We start from the raw sequence: 25,021 nt of genomic DNA on the forward strand, positions 1-25,021 counted from the left end.
TACTGCATCTTTATTGCTCATCTCACTGACTTAATTCAACCAATAAGAATGATATTCAATTTCTTCAGCAACAATTCCATCAAAGCTTCCCAAAACCCCATACAATTATGGTGCTTGAACAAAATATTGTTGGCTGAAGAAATTGATTATACCCAAGTTAAAAAAACATTTGTACAATACTCACAAGTCGGTATGTTGTGCAAAACAATATCAAAACTAACCACAAGGTAACATTTTGTCTCATAATACAAATCAATTTATCAGATTATATGGCTTTATTTTTGACATTAGCCAAGATATCAAACTATACAGCATCTTAGAGCTAATTGATAGCTTGCATATTAGGTAAAGTGAAAGCAAAAATGAAGAAAACTTGCTCTGATCACACAGTTAACATGCTATAAAGTTTTTTTAAAACTTCTTATATTCAGTTCATACAAATCACAAATCTTATATTAAACTTTTTAAACTGTGTGTGGGGAAAATACTGATTAAAGTGCAGTTCGAGGAATTTCAAAATTTCAATTGTAACTTTAGTTAGCAGTTCTTTATACTTATAAGCAAAATGTCACCGGGTTTTGATAACCCAGAATTTACACACCCGTCTCTTTCTGCAGCCTTTCCTCTCATAGCCTGTAGATGGTGCTACAGGATGGTGCTATAAGTTTTTATATAGACCCGGAATTTGCGGTCGGGATGAGGGCGAACTGGCAGAGTTCGCCGGCATTCCACCTTTGAAACTGACTGCAACTTTGGGATTTGGTGCATACACAGATCCCCAAGTTGCGGTCTGTCATTTACTGCTCTGACACAAAACTAACAAAAACTTTGGCTCTTCTGCAGTACTCACGCTGTTAAATCCCCCACTAAAAGTTAGACCCAAAGGGATGCAGTGTAACTGGAGTTTCAACAGCGTATCGACTGCTAAACAAATGTTAAGTGACCGGAAAGCTAATTTTAATTTTGTGCAACGTGAAATTTGTCCATTTTAATAAAAATAAAAGGAACTTTTCAACAATATTTTTTTTTAATTTAAGTTTGTGCATCGTTATTTCAGGTTTGCCTTTTCCCCATGTGAGAGCCCCAATCTTTCTTTTGTTCTATTTAAAAAAAGATGGAATTTTAAGAGCTTACTCACTTCCTTGTTCGCTGTCTGTGCGAATTCTGCCTTTTGATTGGCTGCTCAGGCAGTATGTTGACGACACAGCACCTCACACAAAGGAATCCCCACTACAGCTCTTTGAATTGAATTGAAGGTCGGAAAACCCCAAGTTCTTGACACGGAGATTGCGCGATCCTTGTGCGATGCGTACTTCGGGGCCAGCGGTGAATGCCTTCGCTTTGCTGCTGGCCGCAAATTACGGGCCATGGTATTTTTTGTGGAATTTTAATTATATTGTAACTGAGCCGCCACAATTGGAACTTTTTTACATTTACTCAGTCACATTGTGATCATTATAGGTTAAACAACTACCTGAATCAAGGCCAACATTTTAAAGAATAGACACAACACAAAGCAAAACAGAACACTGCAAGACTACAACTGTCTCTCAAAGGTATACGACTGGTTAATAATCTGAACGAGTTACATTTTCCAACACTGAGTCAGTTAAGTTTATCTCTGCAATGCGGTCTTCAAGGATTGCAGAGCAGCCCATATTACAATCTCTTTCACTCTTAGAGGATACAAGGCTGTCAATTTTGAGATGAAAGGCTATTTTGGGATTAAAAGGAGTTTTATTTAGCCTCTAACCTCGTATCAAAATGAAAAAAATGAAATGCATTTATTTCTCAAGTAATATTCCTTTGAAGGACATCTCAATCTGGCTTACAGAAGTGTTGTGTCATTTCAATCAGATAACATGTACTAGTGTTGGAAGTGCGTGTCGTGGTGATGTTGGCTGTTTCGGGTATTTTGAGGGAAAGGATTTCAATTGGTCTTAATTGTCACAAACTCTCTGATAACTGACCTAGAACAAGCATTACCCCAAGTACATCTGTAGAAGCCCAGCAATGTCTTCTGATCTGTCTCTAGTGGAGTACAGAAGAACATACGGGGACTATTTTCCAGATGTGTCAGCAATTATGTGTCTTGAGAAAGATCTGTAGCTTGTCCTTGCGGCGCGGCCCGACCTGTGAGGCAGGTCGGGGCCTTAAAGAGTGTGGCGGCAGCACACCCGGCATTCGGCACTGTCGGGGCGAAGGAGCGACGAGAGATTGTACAGGGATGTGATCGGAGCTCAGGAAAGGAGCGCGTTCAGGGCCCAGAAGAGGCGAGGACCCAGGGGCAGCAGCAGCACAGGCCAGCCCACACTGCGATGTGTGCACGCACTAGGTTCGTGCAACAGAGCTGGTTTCCAGTTGTCTTGGTTAACCCGTGCCACTGGACCAAGACCTAGCTCTGTCAAACCCGTGTGGGTGGCTGGTGTGCAACGGTCACCATACGTTAAAAAAATCCACACACAGGCATCTTCCACCCTTCAACATGTAGTTCGGACCTGGAATATTAGGTCCTTCATGGAGACATCTGGGAACTCATCCCTTTTGGGTGGAAGCAAGTTATCCTCAATACGAGGGACCGCCTAAGATGATGATGATAGCTTGTCCTTAATCTTGATTGTTGTTGGTCTTTGTTTCCCCCCTCAAATTTATCCCAACACGTGGATAAATGAACTTTAGGGCAGAGGGGTTAGTTAGACTTATACTGCCTTTTGTGGCTTGCTCAGCGTTGGCCTTGTTGACGCTGGAAATATCAGCCATTTTGCCTGGATAGTGTCACTAAACTTGTCTGTTTGTCTTTGCTCTTTACTGCGGATTTACAGGCCACAATGTTGTGTTTAGCAGCAGACACCAGAAGGAAAAGGCTTACTGTAAATTAAGTCGAGTTCAAAGGCAGGAAATGCATAAAACACTTATTTAAATTTTTAAAGTTCTGTGGATTAATGCTTATTAAAGAAAAGACTTGGATTTATATAGCGCCTTTCACGACCACCGGACGTCTCAAAGGGCTTTACAGCCAATGAAGTATTTTTGAAGTACAGTCACTGTTGTAATGTAGGAAATGCACAGCCAACTTGCACACAGCAAGCTCCCACAAACAGCAATGTGATAATGACCAGATAATCTGTTTTTAAGTTAAGTTGATTGACAGATAGTAAGAGGTTCTACAGGTACATAAAAAGGAAAAGAGTGGCTAAAGTAAATGTTGGTCCCCTGGAGGATGAGACTGGGGAATTAATAATGGAGAACAGGGAAATGGCAGAGATGTTGAACAAATATTTTGTATCAGTCTTCACGGTAGAAGACACTAAGAACATCCCAATAGTGGATAATCAAGGGGCTATCGGTAGGGAGGAACTTAATACAATCACTAATGAAATAGTAATAGGTAAAATAATGGGACTAAAGGCGGGCAAGTCCCCTGGACCAGATGGCTTACATCCTAGGGTCTTAAGAGAAGTGGCTGCAGAGATAGTGGATGCATTGGTTGTAATCTACCAAAATTCTCTGGATTCTGAGGTGGTCCAAGCGGATTGGAAAACCGCAAATGTAATGCCCCTATTTAAAAAAGGAGGCAGACAAAGACCAGTTAGCCTGACATCTGTCATTGGGAAAATTCTGAAGTCCATTATTAAGGTAGCAGTAGCGGGACATTTGGAAAAGGATGATTCAATCAAGCAGAGTCAGCATGGTTTCATGAAAGGGGGGAAATCATATTTGACAAATTTACTGGAGTTCTTTGAGGATAAAACGAGCAGGGGGGATAAGGGGGAACCAGTGGATGTGGTGTATTTGGATTTCCAGAAGGCATTCGAGAAGGTGCCACATCAGAGGTTACTGCAAAGTTCATGGGGTTGGAGATAATATATTAGCATGGATACAGGATTGGTTAACTAACAGAAAACAGAATCGGGATAAATAGGTAATTTTCCGGTTGTAACTGTTGGGGTGCTGCATAGATTAGTGCTGGGTCCTCAACTATTTACAATCCATATTAATGACTTGGATGAAGGGACCGAGTGTATTGTAGCCAAGTTTGCTGATGATACAAAGATGAGTGGGAAAGCAAATTGAGAGGACACAAAAAATGTGCAAAGGGATATAGGTAGGCTAAGTGAGTGGGCAAAAATTTGGCAGATGGAGTAAAATGTGAGAAAATGTGAGGTTCTCCACTTTGGCAGAAATAATAGAAATGCAAATTATAATTTAAATGGAGAAAAATTGCAAAGTGTTCCAGTAGAGAGAGACCTGGGGGTCCTTGTGCATGAAATGCCAAGTGATTATGCAGGTACAGCAAGTAATCAGGAAGGCCAAGGGAATGTTGCAGTGCAAGAATGTTGCAGTGCAAGGAAGGTAGCGCAGGGATCCACTGCGGTCATCCCCCTGCAAAACAGATACACCGCTTGGAGTACTGTTGAGGGGGATGACTCATCAGGGGGGAGCAGCAGCAGCCAAGTTCATGGAACCGTGGCTGGCTCTGCTGCACAGGAGGGCAGGAAAAAGAGTGGGAGAGCAATAGTGATACGGGATTCAATTGTGAGGGGAATGGATAGGCGTTTCTGCGGCCGCAACCAAGACTCTAGGATGGTATATGTTGCCTCCCTGATGCAAGGGTCAAGGATGTCTCGGAGCGGGTGCAGGACATTCTGAAAAGGGAGGGTGAACAGCCAGTTGTCGTGGTGCACATTGGTACCAACGATATAGGTAAAAAACGGGATGAGGTCCTACGAGATGAATTTAAGGAGCTGGGTGCTAAATTAAAAAGTAGGACCTCAAAAGTAGTAATCTCGGGATTGCTACCAGTGCCACGTGCTAGTCAGAGTAGGAATCGCAGGATAGCTCAAATGAATACGTGGCTTGAGCAGTGGTGCAGCAGGGAGGGATTCAAATTCCTGGGGCATTGGAACCGGTTCTGGGGGAGGTGGGACCAATACAAACCGGATGGTCTGCACCTGGGCAGGACCGGAACCAATGTCATAGGAGGAGTGTTTGCTAGTGCTGTTGGGGAGGAGTTAAACTAATATGGCAGGGGGATGGGAACCAATGCAGGGAGACAGAGGGAAACAAAATGGAGACAGAAACAAAAGACAGAAAGGAGATGAGTAAAAGTGGAGGGTAGAGAAACCCAAGGCAAAAAACAAAAAGGGCCACTTTGCAGCAAAATTCTCAAGGGTCCAAGTGTGTTAAAAAGGCAAGCATGAAGGCTCTGTGCCTCAATGCGAGGAGTATTCGGAATAAGGTGGATGAATTAACTGTGCAGATAGTAGTTAACGGATACGATGTGGTTGGCATCACGGAGACATGGGTGACCAAGGCTGGGAACTCAACATTCAAGGGTATTGAACATTTAGGAAGGATAGACAGAAAGGAAAAGGAGACGGAGTGGCGGTTGCTGGTTAAAGAGGAAATTAATGCAATTGTAAGGAAAGACATTAGCTTGGATGATGTGGAATCGGTATGGGTGGAGCTACGGAATACCAAGGGGCAGAAAACGCTAGTGGGAGTTGTGTACAGACCTCCAAACAGTAGTAGTGATGTTGGGGAGGGCATCATAGAAACATAGAAAATAGGTGCAGGAGTAGGCCATTCGGCCCTTCGAGCCTGCACCGCCATTCAATGAGTTCATGGCTGAACATGCAAATTCAGTACCCCCTTCCTGCTTTCTCGCCATATCCCTTGATCCCCCTAGTAGTAAGGACTACATCTAACTCATATTTAGTGAATTGGCCTCAACTACTTTCTGTGGTAGAGAATTCCACAGGTTCACCACTCTCTGGGTGAAGAAGTTTCTCCTCATCTCGGTCCTAAATGGCTTACCCCTTATCCTTAGACTGTGACCCCTGGTTCTGGACTTCCCCAACATTTGGAACATTCTTCTTGCATCCAACCTGTCTAAACCCGTCAGAATTTTAATGTTTCTATGAGGTCCCCTCTCATTCTTCTGAACTCCAGTGAATACAAGCCCAATTGATCCAGTCTTTCTTGATAGGTCAGTCTCACCATCCCGGGAATCAGTCTGGTGAACCTTCGCTGCACTCCCTCAATAGCAAGAATGTCCTTCCTCAAGTTAGGAGACCAAAACTATACACAATACACCAGGTGTGGCCTCACCAAGGCCCTGTACAACTGTAGCAACACCTCCCTGCCCCTGTACTCAAATCCCCTTGCTATGAAGGCCAACATGCCATTTGCTTTCTTAACCGCCTGCTGTACCTGCATGCCAACCTTCAATGACTGATGTACCATGACACCCAGGTCTCGTTGCACCTCTCCTTTTCCTAATCTGTCACCATTCAGATAATAGTCTGTCTCTCTCTGTTTTTACCACCAAAGTGGATAACCTCACATTTATCCACATTATACTTCATCTGCCATGCATTTGCCCACTCACCTGACCTATCCAAGTCACTCTGCAGCCTCATAGCATTCTCCTCGCAGCTCACACTGCCACCCAACTTAGTGTCATCTGCAAATTTGGAGATACTACATTTAATCCCCTCGTCTAAATCATTAATGTACAGTGTAAACAGCTGAGGCCCCAGCACAGAACCTTGCGATACCCCACTAGTCACTGCCTGCCATTCTGAAAAGTACCCATTTACTCCTACTCTTTGCTTCCTGTCTGACAACCAGTTCTCAATACATGTCAGCACACTACCCCCAATCCCATATGCTTTAACTTTGCACATTAATCTCTTGTGTGGGACCTTGTCGAAAGCCTTCTGAAAGTCCAAATATACCACATCAACTGGTTCTCCCTTGTCCACTCTACTGGAAACATCCTCAAAAAATTCCAGAAGATTTGTCAAGCATGATTTCCCTTTCACAAATCCATGCTGACTTGGACCTATCATGTCACCTCTTTCCAAATGCGCTGCGATGACATCCTTAATAATTGATTCCATCATTTTACCCACTACTGAGGTCAGGCTGACCGGTCTATAATTCCCTGTTTTCTCTCTCCCTCCTTTTTTAAAAAGTGGGGTTACATTGGCTACCCTCCACTCCATAGGAACTGATCCAGAGTCAATGGAATGTTGGAAAATGACTGTCAATGCATCCGCTATTTCCAAGGCCACCTCCTTAAGTACTCTGGGATGCAGTCCACCAGGCCCTGGGGATTTATCGGCCTTCAATCCCATCAATTTCCCCAACACAATTTCCCGACTAATAAGGATTTCCCTCAGTTCCTCCTCCTTACTAGACCCTCTGACACCTTTTATATCCGGTAGGTTGTTTGTGTCCTCCTTAGTGAATACCGAACCAAAGTACTTGTTCAAACAGGAAATTAGGGGTGCATGCAATAAAGGTGCAGCAGTTATCATGGGTGACTTTAATATGCATATAGATTGGGCTAACCAAACTGGAAACAATACGGTGGAGGAGGATTTCCTGGAGTGCATAAGGGATAGTTTTCTAGACCAATATGTCGAGGAACCAACTAGGGGGGAGGCCATCTTAGACTGGGTGTTGTGTAATGAGAGAGGATTAATTAGCAATCTCGTTGTGCGAGGCTCCTTGGGGAAGAGTGACCATAATATGGTGGAATTCTACAGTAGGATGGAGAATGAAACAGTTAATTCAGAGACCATGGTCCAGAACTTAAAGAAGGGTAACTTTGAAGGTATGAGGCGTGAATTGGCTAGGATAGATTGGCAAATGATACTTAAGGGGTTGACAGTGGATGGGTAATGGCAGACATTTAGAGGCCGCATGGATGAACTACAACAATTGTGCATCCCTGTCTGGTGTAAAAATAAAAAAGGGAAGGTGGCTCAACCGTGGCCATCAAGGGAAATCAGGGATAGTATTAAAGCCAAGGAAAAGGCATACAAATTGGCCAGAAATAGCAGCGAACCCGGGAACTGGGATAAATTTAGAACTCAGCAGAGGAGGACAAAGGTTTGATTAGGGCAGGGAAAATAGAGTACGAGAGGAAGCTTGCAGGGAACATTAAAATGGACTGCAAAAGCTTCTATAGATGATATGTAAAGAGAAAAAGGTTAGTAAAGACAAATGTAGATTCCCTGCAGTCAGAATCAGGGGAAGTCATAACTGGGAACAAAGAAATGGCAGACCAATTGAACAAGTACTTTGGTTCGGTATTCACTCAGGAGGACACAAACAACCTTCCTGATACAAAAGGGGTCAGAGGGTCAAGTAAGGAGGAGGAACTGAAGGAAATCCTTATTAGTCGGGAAATTGTGTTGGAGAAATTGATGGGATTGAAGGCCGATAAATCCCCAGGGCCTGATGGTCTGCATCCCAGAGTACTTAAGGAGGTGGCCTTGGAAATAGCGGATGCATTGACAATCATTTTCCAACGTTCCATAGACTCTGGATCAGTTCGTATGGAGTGGAGGGTAGCCAAAGTAACCCCATTTTTTTTAAAAAGGAGGGAGAGAGAAAATAGGGAATTACAGACCGGTCAGCCTGACATTGGCAGTGGGTAAAATGATGGAATCAATTATTAAGGATGTCATAGCAGCGCATTTGGAAAGAAGTGACATGATAGGTCCAAGTCAGCATGGATTTGTGAAAGGGAAATCATGCTTGACAAATCTGCTGGAATTTTTTGAGGATGTTTCCAGTAGAGTGGACAAGGGGGGGACCAGTTGATGTGGTGTATTTGGACTTTCAGAAGGCTTTCGACAAGGTCCAACACAAGAGATTAATGTGCAAAGTTAAAGCACATGAGATTGGGGGTAGTGTGCTGACGTGGATTGAGAACTGGTTGGCAGACAGGAAGCAAAGAGTAGGAGTAAATGGGGACTTTTCAGAATGGCAGGCAGTGACTAGTGGAGTATCGCAAGGTTCTGTGCTGGGGCCCCAACTGTTTACATTGTACATTAATGATTTAGACGAGGGGATTAAATGTAGTATCTCCAAATTTGCAGATGACACTAAGTTGGGTGGCAGTGTGAGCTGCGAGGAGGATGCTATGAGGCTGCAGAGTGACTTGGATAGGTTAGGTGAGTGGGAAAATGCATGGCAGATGAAGTATAATGTGGATAAATGTGAGGTTATTCACTTTGGTGGTAAAAACAGAGAGACAGACTATTATCTGAATGGTGACAGATTAGGAAAAGCAGAGGTGCAACGAGACCTGGGTGTCATGGTACATCAGTCATTGAAGGTTGGCATGCAGGTACAGCAGGCGGTTAAGAAAGCAAATGGCATGTTGGCCTTCATAGCGAAGGGATTTGAGTACAGGGGCAGGGAGGTGTTGCTACAGTTGTACAGGACCTTGGGGAGGCCACACCTGGAGTATTGTGTACAGTTTTGGTCTCCTAACTTGAGGAAGGACATTCTTGCTATTGAGGGAGTGCAGCGAAGGTTCACCAGACTGATTCCCGGGATGGCAAGACTGACATATGAAGAAAGACTGGATCAACTGGGCTTGTATTCACGAGTTCAGAAGAATGAGATGGGATCTCATAGAAATGTTTAAAATTCTGATGGGTTTAGACAGGTTAGATGCAAGAAGAATGTTCCCAATGTTGGGGAAGTCCAGAACCAGGGGTCACAGTCTAAGGATAAGGGGTAAGCCATTTAGGACCGAGATGAAGAGAAACTTCTTCACCCAGAGAGTGATGAACCTGTGGAATTCTCTACCACAGGAAGTTGTTGAGGCCAATTCACTAAATATATTCAAAAATGAGTTAGATGTAGTCCTTACTACTAGGGGGATCAAGGGGTATGGCGAGAAAGCAGGAATGGGATCTTGAAGTTGCATGTTCAGCCATGAACTCATTAAATGGCGGTGCAGGCTCGAAGGGCCGAATGGCCTACTCCTGCACCTATTTTCTATGTTTCTATGTTTGTATTGCAAGGGGGATGGAGTATAAAAGCAGAGAAGTCCTGCTACAACTGTACAGGGTATTGGTGAGGCTACATCTGGAGTACTGCATAGAGTTTTGGTCTCCATATTTAAGGAAGAATATACTTGCATTGGCTGTTCAGAGGAGGTTCACTAGGTTAAGTCCGGAGATGAGGGGGTTGACTTATGAGGATAGGTTGAGTCAGTTGGGCCTATACACATTGGAGTTCAGAAGAATGAGAGGTGATCTTATTGAAACTTATAAGATAATGAGGGGGCTTGACAAGGTGGATGCAGAGAGGATATTTCAACTCATAGGGGAAACTAAAACTAGGGGACATAGAATAAGGTGCCGCCCATTTAAAACTGAGATGAGAAGAAATTTCTTCTGAGTGCTGTAAATCTATGGAATTCTCTGCCCCAGAAAGCTGTAGAATGTGGGTCATTGAATATATTTGAGGAGGATAGACAGATTTTTGAGCGATAAGGGAGTAAAGGGTTATGGGGAGTGGGCACGGAAGTGGAGCTGAGTCCATGATCAGATCAGCCATCATCATAGGCAGTCCCTCAAATCGAGGACGACTTGCTTCCACTTTAAAAAGTTCACAGGTGTTTTTATGAAGAACCTAAAATTCCAGGTCCGAACTAAATGTTGAAGTGTGGAAGATGCCTGTGCTTGGATTTTTTTAACGTGTGGTGACCGTTGCACACCAGCCACCACACAGGCTTGAGAGAGCTAGGTCTTGGTCCAGTGGCAAAGGTTAACCAGGACAACTGGAGACCTGCTCTGCTGCATGGATCTAGTGCGCGCACATAGAAACATAGAAAATAGGTGCAGGAGTAGGACATTCGGCACCTCGAGCCTGCACCGCCATTCAATAAGGTCATGGCTGATCATTTACCTCAGTACCCCTTTCCTGCTTTCTCTCCATACCCCTTGATCCCTTTAACTGTAAAGGCCATATCTAACTCCCTCTTGAATATATCCAATGAACTGGCATCAACAACTTTCTGCGGTCGGGAATTCCACAGGATAACAACTCAGTGAAGAAGTTTCTCCTCATCTCAGTCCTAAATGGCCTACCCCTTATCCTAAGACTGTGTCCCCTGGTTCTGGACTTCCCCAACATCGGGAACATTCTCCCTGCATCTAACGTGTCCAGTCCCGTTAGAATTTTATATGTTTCTATGAGATCCCCTCTCATCCTTGTAAACCCCAGTGAATACAGGCCCAGTCGACCCAATCTCTCCTCATGTCTCAGTCCTGCCATCCCGGGAATCAGTCTGGTGAACCTTCGCTGCACTCCTTCAATAGCAAGAACATCCTTCCTCAGATTAAGAGACCAAAACTGAACACAATATTCCAGGTGAGGCCTCACCAAGGCCCTGTACAACTGCAATAAGACGTCCCTGCTCCTATACTCAAATCTCCTAGCTATAAAGGCCAACATACCATTTGCCTTCTTCACCGCCTGCTGAACCTGCATGCCAACTTTCAATGACTGATGTACCATGACACCCAGGTCTCGTTGCACCTCCCCTTTTCCTAATCTGCCACCATTCAGATAATATTCTGCCTTCGTGTTTTTGCCACCAAAGTGGATCTCTCATTTATCCACATTATACTGCATCTGCCACGCTTTTGCCCACTCACCTAACCTGTCCAAAGTCACCCTGCAGCCTTTTAGCGTCCTCCTCACAGCTCACTCCGTCACCCAGCTTAGTGTCATCTGCAAATTTGGGAGATATTACACTCAATTCCCTCATCCAAATCATTAATGTATATTGTAAATAGCTGGGGTCCCAGCACTGAGCCCTGCGGTACCCCACTAGTCACTGCCTGCCATTCTGAAAAGGACCAGTTTATCTCGACTCTCTGCTTCCTGTCTGCCAATCAGTTCTCTATCCATGTCAGTACATTTACCCCCAATACCAGTGCTTTAATTTTGCACACCAATCTCTTGTATGGGACCTTGTCAAAAGCCTTTTGAAAGTCCAAATACACCACACATCCACTGGTTCTCCCTTGTCCACTCTACTAGTTACACCCTCAAAAAATTATCGAAGATTTGTCAAGCAGGATTTCCCTTTCATAAATCCATGCTGACTTGGACTGATCCCGTCACTGCTTTCCAAATGTGCTGCTATTTCATCTTTAATAATTGATTCCAACATTTTCCCCACTACCAATGTCAGGCTAACCGGTCTATAATTACCTGTTTTCTCTCCCTCCTTTCTTAAAAAAGTGGTGTTACCTTAGCTACCCTCCAGTCCATAAGAACTAATCCAGAGTCGATAGACTGTTGGAAAATGATCACCAATGCATCCACTATTTCTAGGGCTGCCACCTTAAGTACTCTGGGATGCAGACTATCAGGCCCCAGGGATTTATCGGCCTTCAATTCCATCAATTTCCCTAACACAATTTCCCGCCTAATAAGGATTTCCTTCAGTTCCTCATTCTCACTAGACCCTCGGTTCCGGAAGGTTATTTGTGTCTTCCTTCGTGAAGACAGAACCAAAGTATTTGTTTAACTGGTCCACCATTTCTTTGTTCCCCATTATAAATTCATCTGAATCTGACTGCAAGGGACCTACGTTTGTTTTCACTAATCTTTTTCTCTTCACATATCTATAGAAGCTTTTGCAGTCAGTTTTTATGTTCCCAGCAAGCTTCCTCTCAGACTCTATTTTCCGCCTCCTCATTAAACCCTTTGTCCTCCTCTGCTGTATTCCAAAATTCTCCCAACCATCAGGTTTCCTGCTTTTTCTGGCCAATTTATATGCCCCTTCCTTGGATTTAACATTATCCTTAGTTTCCCTTGTTAGCCTTGGTTGAGACATCTTCCCCGTTTTATTTTTACTCCGGACAGGGATGTACAATTGTTAAAGTTCATCCATGTGATCTTTAAATGTTTGCCATTGCTTATCCACCATCAACCCTTTAAGTATCACTCACCAGTCTATTCTAGCCAATTCACGTCTCATACCATCGAAGTTACCTTTCCTTAAGTTCAGGACCTTAGTCTCTGAATTAACTGTGTCACTCTCCATCTTAATAAAGAATTCTACCATATTATGGTCGCTCTTCCCCAAGGGGCCTCGCACAATAAGATTGCTAATTAGTCCTTTCTCATTACACATCACCCAGTCTAGGATGGCCAGCCGTCTAGGATGGCCAGCCCTCTAGTTGGTTCATCGACATACTGGTCTAGAAAACCATCTCTAATACACTCCAGGAAATCCTCCTCCACCGTATTGCTACCAGTTTGGTTAGTCCAATCAATCTGTAGATTAAAGTCACCCATGATAACTGCTGTACATATCGCAGTGTGGGCTGGCCCGTGCTGCCCCTGGGCCCTCACCTCTTCTGGGCCCCTGAACGATAAGGGAGTGAAGGGTTATGGTGAGCAGGCAGGGAAGTGGAGCTGTGCCCAAGATCAGATCAGTGATGATCTTATTAAATGGCAGAACAGGCTCAAGTGGCCAATGGTCTACTTCTGCTCCTATTTCTTATATATTGTTAAAGGGTGAATTATGGATGCAAACATAATCAGCATTATTTTTGTCTGACCATTTTCCCGTTGATTAATTGGTCAAATAGCCAGAATATTCAACTCCAGAAAAGTTATAGGGGGAATCAGTATCAGCAGAAAGCAACCCCAAATTCATTCAATCTGGGATAAGCCATGATCTTATTAAATGGTGGAGCAGGCTCGAGGGGCCAGGTGGCCTACTCCTGCTCCTATTTCTTATGTTTCTTAAAAAATATTGTCTAGGACACCAGGGATAACTTTCCTGCTCTTCTTCGAAATAGCGCCGTGTGATTTTTTACATCCACCTGAGAGAGCAGACTTGGTTTGAGGTCTCATCCTAATGATCATAGGCAGTCCCTCAGAATCGAGGCAAACTTGCTTCTACTCCCAAAGTGAGTTCCTTGATGGCTGAACAGTCCAATACGAGAGCCACAGACCCGGTTACAGGTGGGACAGACATTCGTCGAGGGAAGGGGTCGGTGGGGCTGGTGTACTGCGCGCTCCTTCCGCTGCCTGCGCTTTGCCTCTTCATGCTCTTTGCGTTGAGACTCTAAGAGCTCAATGCCCTCCCGGATGTACTTTCTCCACCTCGGGCGATCTTCGGCCAGGGTCTCCCAGCGGCGATGTCGTACTTTACCAGGGAAGCTTTGAGGGTATCCTTATAACGTTTCCGCTGTCCTCCTTTGGCTCATTCACCATGAAGGAGCTCTGCATAAAGCATTTGCTTAGGGAGTCTCGTATCTGGCATGCGAACTATGTGGCCTGCCCAGCGAAACTGATCGAGTGTGATCAGTGCTTCAATACTGGGATGTTAGCCTGGTCGAGGACACTGATGTTGGTGCGCCTGACCTCCCAGGGAATCCGTAAGACAAAGATCCTCCCACCAGCCGGTCACCACCGCACAGCACTGCCCTCCAATCATCAAGATCCATGGCGCAGTCCTGGACAACGTGGACCATTTCCCATATCTCGGGAGCCTCTTATCAACAAAGGCAGACATTGATGTGGAGATTCAGCATCGCCTCCAGTGCGCCAGTGCAGCCTTCGGCCGTCTGAGGAAAAGTGTGTTTTCAGACCAGGCCCTCAAATCTACCACCAAGCTCATGGTCTACAGGGCTGTAGTAATACCCGCCCTCCTGTATGGATCTGAGGCGTGGACGATGTATAGAAGGCACCTCAAGTCGCTGGAGTTATATCACCAACGATGACTCCGCAAGATCCTGCAAGATCCTCATCCTAATGACGGCACCTCCGACAGAGCAGCACTCCCTCAGCGCTGCACTGGAGTGTCAGCGTAGATTTGTGCTCAAGTTCTTGGAGTGGGGCTTGAACTCATAACCTCCTAACTCAGCCACAGCTGACACAGCAAGATAAAGAATGTTAGTGATGGGAACCATCTACCTTGACAATTAACTTTTCCACTGCCAGCCACCTACAAAGTTCTCATTGTACAGCCCCAAACAATATGCCTTGAAATAAAAACACAAAACTGGAAATACTCAGCAGGTCAGGCAGTATCTGTGGAGAGAGATGCCTTGATCTCAGTCTATGAAGAGCACAAATTCGCTGCACCAGTGTGAATTCCTCCAATTTCCACACCAGTTCCCTTTACTATTGTGTATGACCACGTGTCTGTTAGGAACTAGACTCATTTGTCCAAGCTTATTTCACATTGGAGCCCTACTGGCAACACAAAGACAACTTTTATCCAATCATTGAGCTGGATCTGAGCACGTCCTCGAAGTTAACAGGCAGTATTTAATTTTTAGACACCACATTATGAAGTGCTTGGTCATATGGACACAGCAGTGGAAGATCAAATAGAAGCTTCCCGCTTTTCTATATCACTCATCTTCTGTGGTTTTATTCAGTTACCTACCACATACCAAACACTCACAATGCGACCAGCGTAGCCCAGCTCCGGGAGCAGCGAAGTGCTCAGCACATCCCAGCTCAGGGACACCGGGAGCAGCGAAGTGATCACCTTGGGGCTCCTCGCCAAGGTCAAGGTAGACCTGCTGTTCTTGCAGTCAGCAGTTACCGGCAGTGGTCACGATGGACCATCCATCTGGTCGGGAGGCAACGATTGCCATTCCTCCGGCCTGGGCATTCTGCTGCGGGGAGACCACTTCACCATCATCGAAGTTAAGGAGGTGGTGGGCGGCCGCCTCCTCGTAGCAGATGTATTGTATTAAAATGTTCCTCTAAGGTTAATTAATGTGTATGCCTCGCCTCTCAAACGAGCTGCTGGCCCTCCTCCAGTAGCTCCCACTGCTGCAGGTGACATCCAGACCGGTCGTTCTGGGCGGTGATTTCAACTGCATCATCATTGCAGCTGGACGATCCAGCAGAGCCGACAGCAAACTGGACACCACATCCAAACTCCTGATGGACGCGGTAAAAGATGCCAAGCTGTGCGATTGTCTTCAGCAACCCTGCAGACAGAGTACCGCGCAGATACACCTGGTCGAGACCAGACGGGTCCGTCCGTTCCAGAATATATTTCCTGTTTGTGTCCCACACGCTCAAGGTCGAATCCACCAACGTCACGCCGGTGTTCTTCTCCAACCACTGCCTCCTATTGGCTGAGTGTCACCCACAGGAAGACCAGAAAGTTGGCAGGGGGATATGGAAGCTGAACGTGAAACTGTTGACCCCGGAAAAAGCTGAGGAACTAAAGAGGGATTACAACGGTTGGAGAACCGTAAAACCCCTGATTCCCCGATGCACTGGTGGGAAACAATCAAGACGAACTTCATCCTCAAAAGGTGTTCAGAAGGCGAGAGGGAGACAGAGGGAATGGTCCCAACTCCAGAAGAGTATGCAAAACCTGCTCCTGCTGCAGTCGATGGGGGGTCGATGTCGCGGAGGAACTCCAAGAGGTGAAGGGCCAGCAAGCCTCGCTCTTTGCCTCAGAGTCCTCCAAAATCATCATCTGCTCCAGAGTCCGCTCCGTCGAGCAGGATAAGATGTGTTCGTGTTTCTTCTTCCAAAGGTTACACAGGGGAGCTCTGTGATCACCAGCCTAAAGGAAGAAGACGGTTCTGTGACGTGCTGAGGATCAGCAAATCCTTCTATGCTGGGCTATACGACGTCAAGCCTGCAGACCGCGCGGCCTCCCATTCTTTCCTGTCATCTATCTCGGAGGTCTTGGACGAAAGTGAGCGGGAGAGTTTGGACCATCCGTTAACTCTGGACGAGCTGACAAAGGCCATCCAGTTCCTCGAGGCGAGTAAAACTCCCGGAAGCGACGGCTTACCGGTCGAGCTGTATTCGGCTCTTTGGGACTAGATGGGCCCAGACCTGTTGGAAGTGTACAGAGGTATGCTTCTGGCCGGCAGCATGTCAGAATCAATGAGGAAAGGCATCATCACCCTCATCTACAAGCAGATGGGGGAGCGGGAGGAAATTAGAAACTGGCGGCCCATTTCACTGCTCAATGTGGACTATAAGATCCTGTCGAAGGTCATCGCAAACAAGGTCAAGTCTGTTCTGGAGCTGGTGATCCACCTGGATCAGACCTGCGCTGTCCCCGGCAGGAAAATCTCTGATAGCTTCGCGCTACTCAGGGAAACGATCGCCTACGTGCGGGACCGGAGGGTGGACACCTGCTTAATCAGCCTGGACCAGGAGAAGGCCTTTGACAGGATATCACACACGTACCTGATTGACGTGCTCTCCAAGATGGGTTTTGGGGAGGGCATCCGCAATTGGATCCAACTACTCTACACAGACATCAGTAGCACAGTTCTAATCAACGGGTGGGAAACTGAAAGCTTTCCAATCAGGTCTGGAGTCAGGCAAGGCTGTCCTCTCTCCTCTGTCTCGTTTGTGTGCTGTATCGAGCCCTTTGCCGAGTCCAACAGGAAGGATGCGGGCATGAGAGGGGGGTACGATCCCAGGCAGCGGAGGCGCTCAGGTCAAGACCTCCCTGTACACGGACATCGCTGCGCAGATTGCTCACAATCTGCGACCAGCTTGAGCTGGCTTGTGGGACGAAGGTTAATCGCAGCAAAAGTGAGGCCATGTTCTTTGGGAGCTGGGCCGACCGATCCTTTATTCCCTTCACTGTTAAATCAGATTACCTGAAGGTGCTGGTTCGGAGTGGACGGGGCGTGCGTCAAAAACTGGAAAGAGCGTATCGCTAAAGCCAAACAGAAACTGGGATGGTGGGAGCTGTGCTCCCTCTCCATTGCAGGAGTGAGGTGCTCTCAGTGTTGTTGTATGTGGCGCAGGTCTGGCCCATGCCTCGCTCCTGTGCCGCGGCAGTCACCTGAGCTGTCTTCCATTTCGTCTGGAGATCCGAAATGGATCGTGTCCGCAGAGACACGATGTACAAATCTCTGGACAAGGGAGGAAAGGACGTTCCGAACGTGGCCATCATGTGTGGCTGCATCAAGCTGTGCATAGATCCTTGGTACGCAAACACCAAGTGTCACTACGTGCTGAGATTCTCTCTGTCCCCGGTGTTGCGAAGGATGGATCTGGCCAGGCCGCCGTGGAACACTCCAACCAGTTGGACCATGCCTGACCACCTGTCCTTTGTGGAAAAGTTTTTCAAGAAAAACACCTTTGACCACAAGGCCATAAGGCAGTGGTTGGCAAGTAAGGTCCTGGAAGCCCTACGGAAGGAGGAGATGGTGGATCCTGTCAGGTGGTTCCCCGAGCAGACTGTCGAACTCATTTGGCAGAATGTCTCATCGCCAGAGCTTTCATACAAGCACCAAGACATAACTTGGTTGGTGGTGAGGAGGGCCCTACCTGTCAGATCCTTCATGCACAGCCGGGGTTTCAGAGACACGGCACGTTGCCCCAAGTCAGCTGTGGTGCGGACGAGATTATCATCCATCTCCTTTGGGATTGCCCTTTTGCAAGGCAGGTCTGGAAGGAGATGCAGTGGTTGCTGTCGAGGTTCATCCCAAGCAGCTCCATAACACAAGGCTCTGTGCTCTGCGGACTATTCCCAGTGATGCACACTGAGCCATCAACTCGGTGAAAGACGCACTTTGGTCTTCCCGAAACTTGGTCTTTCAGAGTAAGGAGATGTCACGGCCGAGTGTTGCAGACTGGCGCAATCCAAGGTCCAGGAGTACGTGCTGAGGGATGCACTAAAGGTTGGTGCAGTCGCCGCAAAGGCACGATGGGGAAGAGCCACAGTTTAAGGCCATTCTGTGACGGTAAACCCAGGGGATGGAATCAGACCCCTCTCGGGCTGTATTTGTTAATCTGCTTGTATACATAGAGCACCATGTACTGAAAAACACCTGTGTTGTGCCAAGTATAATGAAAGTTCTGCACTGTTTAGTAACTTGTAAAGAAATGTAAATGTCTTTTCATCCGTTCCGTGTACTGCTTTCATCTGCATAGTGCTACATGTTACGTGATTCGTGATCGGTATTGAAATGTATCCTGGAATGTAATGTAAACCTGTTCTCATCTGCTCCATGTAATATCCTTATTTGCACAGTACTACATGTAGTGATTTACGGATTGTACTAAACTGTACCTTGAAATGAAATGCACGCAAGTGCATTGTATGGAACTGCTGTCAGCATCCAAATGGAATTGCTGACCGCAAGGTACTGAACTATTTTCCAATGTATCGTGAACTTTTTTATATGAATAAAGTATATTTTTAAAACAAAATATAAAACAAAAAAACCCTCACATTTATATAGCATCTTATCACATCCCTCAGAAGCTTCACATACAAGAGTTACTTTGAAGGAACTGTGATGTACACAAAGGTGGAAAAGATTTGAACTTCGATTTAGTTTACTCTTAAACAGTTATGTGTACTACTTTCTGGTATTCTTTCAGAAAATGAAACGTTTTTCATGCAAGAACATAACAGAAACAATGACTAAATAAAAGTGGTCTTTTTTTCTTTTCAGACCATATTATTTCACTAATCTATGGGGAAACTGGAGCAGGGAGACTTGGCTCACATTTCTGTAACACACCTCAGCTGTTTCCAGTCAGATTCGCTAACTGACATTGTAAATGGTTCATCCCTCTTCCTTATTAAACACACATCACCCCCTCCTTAAATAACCCACCCATCCTCTGCAACTAACACCACATTTCTAACTTCCTATGCCTCAAAGTTTCACCAATGCATTGTTGGCTCCCATTCCCTCTCAAACACCTTCTTCAAATCCCTCTATTCTGGCTTCCTTCCTGCTCAGCACTGAAACGGCCCGAACTAAAATCACGAAGCATATCCTCTGACTACGATCTCATTGGCTTCTGGTGTGTCAGCCGTGGCTCAGTGGGTAGCACCCTTGCCATCTGCCTCGCCACCTCTCATTCTCCTTCATTAAAAGCCTGCTTAAAACCCATCTCTTTGACTGAGCTTTTAGTCACCGTTTCCAAGTTTATTTTCCTAGCTCAGCATCTAGTTTTCATTTCCTATCTGTATAGTACCATGGGGAGTTTTTTTTTTACAGTAATGTCATTATATAAACATAGAAACATAGAAAATAGATGCAGGAGTAGGCCATTCGGAGCTTCGAGCCTGCACCACCATTCAATAAGATCATAGTTGATTGTTCACCTCAGTACCCCTTTCCTGCTTTCTCTCCATAACCCTTGATCCCTTTAGCCGTAAGTGCCACATCTAACTCTCTCTCCAATATATATAATGAGCTGGCATCAACAACTCTCTGCGGTAGGGAATTCCACAGGTTAACAACCTTGAGTGAAGAAGTTTCTCCTCATCTCAGTCCTAAATGGCTTACCCCTTATCCTTAGATTATGTCACCTGGTTCTGGACTTCCCCAACATCGGGAACATTCTTCCTGCATCTAACCTGTCCAGTCCCCGTCAGAATTTTATGTTTCTATGAGATCCCCTCTCATACTTCTAAATGTGAAGTATTTAGGATACAGTGAATACAGGCCCAGTCGATCCAGTCTCTCCTCATATGTCAGTCCCGTCATCCCAGGAATCAGTAAGGTGAACCTTCGCTGATCTCCCTCAATAGCAAGAACGTCCTTCCTCAGATTAGACCACCAAAACTCATCACAATATTTCAGGTGAGGCCTTACCAAGGCCCTGTACAACTACAATAAGACCTCCCTGCTCCTATACTCAAATCCCCTAGCTATGAAGGCCAACATACCATTTGCCTTCTTCACCGCCTGCTGTACCTGCATGCCAACCTTCAATGACTGATGTACCATGACACCCAGGTCTCGTTGCACCTCTGCTTTTCCTAATCTGCCGCCATTCAGGTAATATTCTGCCTTTGTGTTTTTGCCACCAAAGTGGATAACCTCATATTTATCCACATTATACTGCATTTGCCATGCGTTTGCCCACTCACCTAACCTGCCCAAGTCACCCTGCACTGCAGCCTCTTAGCATCCTCCTCACAGCTCACACCGCCACCCAGCTTAGTGTCATCTGCAAACTTGCAGATATTACACTCAATTCCTTCATCTAAATCATTGATTATATATTGTAAATATCTGGGGTTCCAGCACTGAGCCCTGGCGACACTGCCTGCCATTCTGAAAAGGACCCATTTTTCCCGACTCTCTGCTTCCTGTCTGTCAACCAGTTCTCTATCCACGTCAGTACATTACCCCCAATACCATGTGCTTTAATTTTGCACACCAATCTCTTGTGTGGGACCTTGTCAAAAGCCTTTTGAAAGTCGAAATACACGACACCCACTGGCTCTCCCTTGTCCACTCTACTAGTTACATTCTCAAAAAATTCTAGAAGATTTGTCAAGCATGATTTCCCTTTCATAAATCCATGCTGACTTGGACCGATCCTGTCACTGCTTTCCAAATGCGCTGCTATTTCATCTTTAATAATTGATTGCAACATTTTCCCCACTACTGATGTCAGGCTAATTAGTCGATAATTACCCGTTTTCTTTCTCCCTCCTTTCTTAAAAAGTGGTGTTACATTAGGAACTGATAAGACTGTTGGAAAATGATCACCAATGCATCCACTATTTCTAGGGCCACTTCCTTAAGTACTCTGGGATGCAGAGTATGAGGCCCCGGAGATTTATCGGCCTTCAATCCCATCAATTTCCCGCCTAATAAGGATTTCCTTCATTTCCTCTTTTTCACTAGACCCTCGGTCCCCTAGTATTTCTGGAACGTTATTTGTTCTTCCTTCGTGAAGACAGAACCAAAGTATTTGTTCAACTGGTCTGCCATTTCTTTGTTCCCCATTATAAATTCACCTGATTCTGACTGCAAGGGACCTACGTTTGTCTTCACTAATCTTTTTCTCTTCACATATCTATAGAAGCTTTTGCAGTCAGTTTTTATGATCTCAGCAAGTTTCCTCTCATACTCTATTTTCCCCCTCCTAATTAAACCCTTTGTCCTCCTCTGCTGAATTATAAAATTCTCCCAGTCCTCAGGTTTGCTGCTTTTTCTGGCCAATTTATATCCTTCTTCCTTGGATTCAACACTAACCTTAATTCCCCTTGTTAGTCACAGTTGAGCCACCTTCCCAGTTTCATTTTTACTCCAGACAGAGATGTACAACTGTTGAAATTCATCCATGTGATCTTTAAATGTTTGCCATTGCCTATCCACCGTCAACCCTTTAAGTATCATTCACTAGTCTATTCTAGCCAATTCACGTCTCATACCATCGCAGTTACCTTTCCTTAAGTTGAGGAAGTTATTGCTGGTATGATTCAGATTTTTCCAGATGTTTTTTCTCAATGCCAATACAAAGCCATCTACCACCAATCAAGCCCATATCTCGTGAATTGAATGAAATCTTGTGCAAACAATAATCTGTGCCTGCCCTGGGCAAATAACAGAGCCCCATTAATTGGGCTCTGGATTAAATGTGCCATTTCCACTGTGCATATCCTCCACGTCAGAAGACAACTGATATCGGTCAGCCCAGACACTTTCGCAACAGGATAAACTAACAAACTGGTTTATTCAGAGTAATTTTCAGAAACAAGCAGCGACAGCAAATTGTTAAAGTTAGTCCAAGAGGCTGCAGGAGGACATAGACAGGCTAAGTGAGTGGGCAAAAATTTGGCAGATAGAATATAATGTTGGAAAATGTGAGGTCATGCACTTTGGCAGAAAAAAAATCAAAGAGCAAGTTATTATTTAAATGGAGAAAGATTGCAAAGTGCTGCAGTACAGCGGGACCTGGGGGTACTTGTGCATGAAACACAAAAGGATAGTATACAGGTACAGCAAGTGATCAGGAAGGCCAATGGAATCTTGGCGTTTATTGCAAAGGGGATGGAGTATAAAAGCAGGGAAGTCTTGTTACAGCTGTACAGGGTATTGGTGAGGTCACACCTGGAATATTGTGTGCAGTTTTGGTTTCCATATTTACGAAAGGATATACCGTATATACTCGCGTATCCTGCGATCTCGCGTATCATGCGACCCCTAAATTTTCGTCCCCAAAACATGATTTTACCATATATCTCATGTATCATGCGAGTCACTTTTTTGAGATCGAATACAGACCTTAACATGAAACATCGAGTGGATTCTGCTGTGAAAGCTGTTCGCGAATCGAACACCGATACAGCAATCGTTCCAGCTGGCTTGACTAGCGTCGTTCAGCCACAGCCTCTACTGTGTTTGCGGGTAAAAGAAGCATGGGCTGAGATAGATGGAGCCTCTAATAATGCAGCAAACTTCAGAGGGAGTTGTGGGTGGCGATCTCTAGACCACAGCAAAGATACAGTACAAGTGACAATAGAGGCTGCAATCCAGCCCAGGAGATACCTGCCGAGATTCAGCGTGGATACGGTCTGCTTAACAGCCTAACAGCCTAATCTTGGCCAGCACTTCACACCCGCAAATTTTGTATCTCGCGTATCATGCGACCCCCCCAAATTTAGGTTACAATTTAGGTCTTCAAAAGTCGCATGATACGAGAGTATATACGGTACTTGCTTTGGAGGCAGTTCAGAGAAGGTTCACAAGGTTGATCCCAGGGATGAGGGGGTTGACTTATGAGGAAAGGTTGAGTCGGTTGGGCATCTACTCATTGGAATTCAGAAGAATGAGAGGTGATCTTATTGAAACGTATAAGATTATGAGGTGGCTTGACAAGGTGGATGCAGAGAGGATGTTTCCACTGGTGGGGGAGACTAGAACTAGAGGGAATGATCTTGGGATAAGGGGCCACCCATTTAGAACTGAGATGAGGAGAAATTTCTTCGCTCAGAAGGTTGTTAATCTGTGGAATTCGCTGCCTGAAAGAGCCTGGAAGCTGGGACATTAAATAAATTTAAGCAGAAATAGAGTTTCTTAAAAGATAAGGGGATAAGGGGTTAAGCTTTTAGATAGCTTAAGCGAATGGGCTAAGGTTTGGCAGATGGAATACAATGTCGGAAAGTGTGAGGTCATCCACCTAGGGAAAAAAAAAAAACAGTAAAAGGGAATATTATTTGAATGGGGAAAAATGACAACATGCTGCAGTGCAGAGGGACCTGGGGGTCCTTGTGCATGAATCCCAAAAGGTTAGTTTGCAGGTAATCAGGAAGGCGAATGGAATGTTGGCCTTCATTGCGAGAGGAATGGAGTACAAAAGCAGGGAGGGCCTTCTGCAACTGTATAGGGTATTGGTGAGGCCGCACCTGGAGTACTGCGTGCAGTTTTATTCACCTTACTTAAGGAAGGATATACTAGCTTTGGAGGGGGTACAGAGACGATTCACGAGGCTGATTCCGGAGATGAGGCGGTTACCTTATGATGATAGATTGAGTAGACTGGGTCTTTACTCGTTGGAGTTCAGAAGGATGAGGGGTGATCTTATAGAAACATTTAAAATAATGAAAGGGATAGACAAGATAGAGGCAGAGAGGTTGTTTCCACTGGTCGGGGAGACTCGAACTAGGGGGCACAGCCTTAAAATACGGGGGAGCCAATTTAAAACCGAGTTGAGAAGGAATTTCTTCTCCCAGAGGATTGTGAATCTGTGGAATTCTCTGCTCAAGAAAGCAGTTGAGGCTAGCTCATTGAATGTATTCAAGTCACAGATAGATTTTTAACCAATAAGGGAATTAAGGGTTATGGGGATCGGGCGGGTAAGTAGAGTTTAGTCCACAGCCAGATCAGCCATGATCTTGTTAAATGGCGGAGCAGGGTCGAGGGGCCGTATGGCCTACTGCTGCTCCTATTTCTTATGTTCTTATGTAAATAACATAGGCTTTGAACCAGATTACAAAACTTTACTCGAGTGTACAGCCCCTGTTCCAAAAGAATAAAACACCTCCAACCTTCTTATTGTCAATATCCCTATTCAGACCCACTCCATATGAACACAAGAACATAAGAAATCGGAGCAGGAGCAGGAGCAGGTTATTTAGCCCTTCGAGCCTGCTCCGCTATTCAATATCATGGCTGATCTTCTACTTCAACTCCACCTTCCCACGCTATCTCCATATCAAGAAATCTATCGCTCTCTGCCTTGAATGTAATCTACGACTCAGCATCCACAGCTCGCTGGGATAGAGAATTCCAAAGATTCACAACCCTTTGAGTGAAGAAATGACTCCTAAATGCCCGATCCCTTATTCTGAGACTGTGGCCCATAGTTCTAGACTCCACAGCCAGAGGAAACATCCTCCCAGCCAGGGACGGATTAAGGGTGCCTCGGGCAGTTCCCCAACCATGGTCCCCATACACCCATTCGCATCCTGCAA

General features: G+C 45.4%; 1 protein-coding gene across 9 annotated transcripts in view; it reads right to left on the reverse strand.

The window, feature by feature from the left end:
• LOC139280562 (POC1 centriolar protein homolog B-like) overlaps positions 1-25,021 on the reverse strand; it is a 121,221-nt gene that overhangs the window by 90,431 nt on the left and 5,769 nt on the right. The window contains exon 1 of one of the 9 annotated variants that reach the window (XM_070900061.1): positions 1,139-1,579. The exons of the other annotated variants lie outside the window; for them this stretch is intronic. The gene's annotated coding sequence lies outside the window, so the exon portion shown is untranslated. Of the gene's footprint in view, positions 1-1,138; positions 1,580-25,021 lie in introns of those variants that run through there. 9 annotated transcript variants of the gene reach the window in all.

Source organism: Pristiophorus japonicus, chromosome 15 (genome assembly GCF_044704955.1).
Source record: "Pristiophorus japonicus isolate sPriJap1 chromosome 15, sPriJap1.hap1, whole genome shotgun sequence".
NCBI classification, from domain to species: Eukaryota; Metazoa; Chordata; class Chondrichthyes; family Pristiophoridae; genus Pristiophorus; species Pristiophorus japonicus.